We start from the raw sequence: 5384 nt of genomic DNA, 5'->3' as shown, positions 1-5384 counted from the left end.
GTGTGCGTGCGTGCATGTGTGTGTTGTGGGGGGGGGAGGTGGGTGGGTGTGTATATTACTAAGCTTTGTACCTCAACATGTTTAGAAACGTATGTAGTCCAAATATTATTAACATAAGATAAATATAGTATCATTCTTTGACTTGTCTTTATTGCTTGAAATGTCTGTATTTCTTTAATTACTTACGGATATTGTTTATGATACGAATGACAATAACAATAATATAAGAAACAATAGGCCTAATAAAAATAAAATTAATAATAAATATAATAATAATAATAATAATAATAATAATAATGATGAAGATGATAATGATGATGATGATGATGATGATGATGATGATAATGATGATGATGATGATGATGATGATGTTTTTTAGTATTATACTCAATTATATAGCAGGAGTTATCTATTGACCTATGCTACTTTGGATAACGACAGGTACGTCTTCTCCTGTCAAAAGCTTTTTCTATGAATGGGATGACTTTACAAAGCACGCGCTCCTGTAGACAAAAAACCCAGTAACGAAATGCAGGAAATACTTAAATAAACATTGTGTCTCTATTTAACATTTTTATTTATCTTTTTCAATTTAAAGTCGAAGATATGTCCTGGTATCCGATCCTTTCATGTTCAATTGGATAGGCTTATTTTCATAAGATTTCTAAGAATGGATATCTTGTGCACCAGCACCACTCGACTATTTTATTCGTGTGGAAAGTCTTTAACTAAAATTATAAGTGTTCAAAATTATCGATGTAACACTGCAATTTACGCTCAATGAATCAGTTCGAATTAGTTTTTTTTTTTAAAGCGTCTAAAAGATGAAGCTTAATAAGGCATGTTCATTTGTTACATAAAACCTTAATTAGTGATATTGTATTTACAATTTTCTACATTACTAAGCTATGTACCTCAACATTTTTAGAAACGTATGTAGTCCAAATATTATTAACCAAAGATAAAAATAGTATCATTCTTTAATTATTCAATTATTTATTATTCATTAATTCAATTATTATATATATCATACAAAAATTGAAATATTTATGTCAAAGCCTATATATATATATATACTTTATATATATACATATACATATATATATGTGTGTGTGTGTATATATATATTACTGTACTAAGCTTTGTACCTCAACATTTTTATAAACGTATGTAGTTCAAATATTATTAACATAAGGTAAAAATAGTATCATTATTTGACTTGATACAATGGTATCATTGTTTGACTTAGTTGAGATTTTTTTTAATTTTTTGAAAAGCGTCTAAAATATGAAGCTTAATAAGTCATGTCCATTTGTTACATAAAACCTTAATTAGTGATATTGTATTTACAATTTTCTACATTACTAAGCTATGTACCTCAACATTTTTAGAAACGTATGTAGTCCAAATATTATTAACAAAAGATAAAAATAGTATCATTCTTTAATTATTCAATTATTTATTATTCATTAATTCAATTATTATATATATTATGGTTGGTGGGTGTGTATATTACTAAGCTTTGTACCTCAACATGTTTAGAAACGTATGTAGTCCAAATATTATTAACATAAGATAAACATAGTATCATTCTTTGACTTGTCTTTATTGCTTGAAGTGTCTGTATTTCTTTAATTACTTACGGATATTGTTTATGCTACGAATGACAATAACAATAATATTGAATAATAAATTCAAGAAACAATAGGCCTAATAAAAATAAAATTAATAATAAATATAATAATATTAATAATAATAATAATAATAATAATAATAATAATAATAATGATGATGATGATGAAGATGATGATGATGATGATAATGATGATGATGATGATGATGATGATGATGGTGTTGATGATGATGATGATAATGATGATAATGATGATAAAGATAGTGATGATATTGGAGATTGTGATAGTGGATATGAAGATAATGATATGATTGCTGTAGAGACGGTGATGATGTTAATGATGGTGTCGTTGGTGGTGGTTATGGTGGTGGTATTGATGTGATGCTTGTGACTATGACGATAGGAATGATTACAATAATGGTAATGATGATGATATAAAAGAAATAATGAAAAGAAAAATGATAATAATAATAATCATGATAATAATAATAGAAAAATATAATAAATACAATGATAATAAAGTGAATATGGTAATGAAAATTACAACAATAAAAATGCTGATGACGATGTAGTCGAAGAATGCGTCGGCAGCAAAAGGCGACGACAATGCCGACGACACACCGCAACCGCAACATGACATTACTTAATTTAATTGCAGAAATCTGCCAATGTAAAAAAAAAAAATTCTCCTCAACTTCTATTTGAACCCGAGCTTCCCATTGTATTTGCAGACGCCTGAATCACACAAATACCACACACACACACCCACACACACACACACACATGTTATAAATACAAGCTTTGTTGACTGTTAAAATGTATCCATCATCTTTTTTGTATCATTAGTGTGTTTTTTTTCATTTTGCTAAATTTGCTTTTTAATCTACATCTACATGAAACAGCAGACTGGAGGTAAATGGTCTACCTTTTATCTCGAGTGTTTTTCCATTTAACTTTCTGAGCCTTTTAACCATATGAGATTCAATAGCCTGGTCACATCAAAGGTACTAGTACATTATAAACAATAATTATGATGGTTATAACTCATTGGAGTTTGTGGACCAGCAGCAGCTTATTATTATTATTATTATTATTATTATTATTATTATTATTATTATTATTATTATTATTATTATTATTATTGTTATTATTATTATTATTATTATTATTATTATTATTATTATTATAACTATAATAATAATAATAATTATTATTATTTTATTTATTTATTATTATTATTATTATTATTATTATTATTATTATTATTATCATCATCTTCTTCATCATCATCATCATCATCATTATCATAATCATTATTATTATTATTTTTTTTATTATTGTCGTCAACAGTATCATCTTTATCAACATCACCACCACCACCACAGGGGTGGCGCCAGTGGGAGAGACAGGGCCTCCGTCGATGAGTGCTCAAAAACTGTTAATGAGGGTGAAAAAAATAATTTACATGAAGACTACACAATTGATTAGATAAGCCTATGAAACGACCCTTTAAATTTTCATATTTTTCCCAGTGATGAACATTTCTTTTTTGTTTTGCACAGTCAATCGATTGTTAAGCAATGAGTTTATATTTTCTATGGCAAAACATCTATAAACAACATGATATATTATTTTGGAAACTCATTATATTCGAAAATATAAAATTTAATATATAGTGACACTATTTAATATTCTGGATTTATAAAGTGTGAATTACGTAGGTTTTTATAGAAAAAAGAAAACTTATAGGATTTAGAATAGGCTAAACATTCTCACAGTTTCATTAAAAAAACATATACCGGTAATTAAATAAAACATTAAAAAAACATTTAAAAATGGTTCTGAAGTCTGGTTATTAAGCATCTATCTGTCTTACGTAATAAACTATGCAAAAGGCGACGACAATGCCGACGACACACCGCAACAGCAACATGACATTACTTAATTTAATTGCAGAAATCTGCCAATGTAAAAAAAAAGTCTCCTCAACTTCTATTTGAACCCGAGCTTCCCATTGTATTTGCAGACGCCTGAATCACACAAATACCACACACACACACACACACACACACACACACGTTATAAATACAAGCTTTGTTGACTGTTAACATGTATCCATCATCTTTTTTGTATCATTAGTGGTTTTTTTTTCATTTTGCTAAATTTGCTTTTTAATCTACATCTACATGAAACAGCAGACTGGAGGTAAATGGCCTACCTTTTATCTCGAGTGTTTTTCCATTTAACTTTCTGAGCCTTTTAGCCATATGAGATTCAATAGCCTGGTCACATCAAAGGTACTAGTACATTATAAACAATAATTATGATGGTTATAACTCATTGGAGTTTGTGGACCTGCAGCAGCTTATTATTATTATTATTATTATTATTATTATTATTATTATTATTATTATTATTATTATTATTATTATTATTATTATTATTATAACTATAATAATAATAATTATTATTATTATTTTATTTATTTATTATTATTATTATTATTATTATTATCATCATCTTCTTCATCATCATCATCATCATTATCATAATCATTATTATTATTATTATTATTATTTTTATTATTGTCGTCAACAGTATCATCTTTATCAACATCACCACCACCACCACAGGGGTGGCGCCAGTGGGAGAGACAGGGCCTCCGTCGATGAGTGCTCAAAAACTGTTAATGAGGGTGAAACAAATAATTTACACGAAGATTATAAAATTGATTAGATAAGCCTATGAAACGAACCTTTAAATTTTCATATTTTTCCCAGTGATGGGAAAATGACCCAGTTCGAACGCTAGGTCATTTCAGAGAGTTTTTCAGCGACGTCAGACCACGCTCACTTACGCTCTCGTCGGGGAGTCGGCCCACGTCAGGGACATCAATCCGCTCCCTGCAAATCCTGGCGCTACCCCTGCATCATTGTTATCATGATGATAATGATGATGATGATGATGATGATGATGATGATGATGATGATGATGATGATGATGAAGAAGATGATGATGATGATAATAATAATAATAATAATAATAACAATAATAATGCGGATGATGATGGATCATCATCATCATCATCATCATCATCATCATCATCATCATTATCATTATCATCATCATCATCATCATCATCTTCATCATCATCATCATTATCATAATCATCATTGATATTATTATACTAGTTCGGGTAATAAAACTGTCTTGAGGGTTCTTACAACTTATGCTCATTTTTTTAATGGTTTTGACAGTGAGAGGTAGGGCTTGGCCTCTCCGGCAGTGAGTGGAGTACTATTTTTGGGACAATCATACAAGTTAACTTTATTGATACGTTAAATTATTATTAGCGGCAACCGTTGGTGAAGATTTGCCCTATTTAGTACGATATGTGCAGCCATATCGGTACTAAACTCTGATCAATCAAATTTACAGTGTCAGCATGCAAATAACTAAATCTAAAATAATATGTTGAAATAAGAAAATCTACTCAATCAAATTGCATTAAATTATCTGCTCGGAAAAAAAATAAGGTGTCTTGATAACTTCGAATTTGATGTATACTGGATGGTTAGCTGAAAAATTCAGGCAGGCCTAAGTGGGTTTTCGATATAATTGTTTACGTCGTTCTATCTATCCTATTTTATGATAAACCCAGTTGTGTGTGAAGTACATACCCGTCTCACGGGCGAATCCAGGATGAATCCGCCGAGGGTGTGTGTGTGGGGGGGGGGGGGGGAGGGGGGTT

This window comes from Anneissia japonica, unplaced genomic scaffold, assembly GCF_011630105.1.
Source record: "Anneissia japonica isolate Jap-2015-1 unplaced genomic scaffold, ASM1163010v1 scaffold288053_len460827_cov147, whole genome shotgun sequence".
In the NCBI taxonomy this organism is placed as follows: domain Eukaryota; kingdom Metazoa; phylum Echinodermata; class Crinoidea; order Comatulida; family Comatulidae; genus Anneissia; species Anneissia japonica.
Note: the sequence above shows the minus strand (reverse complement) of the source record.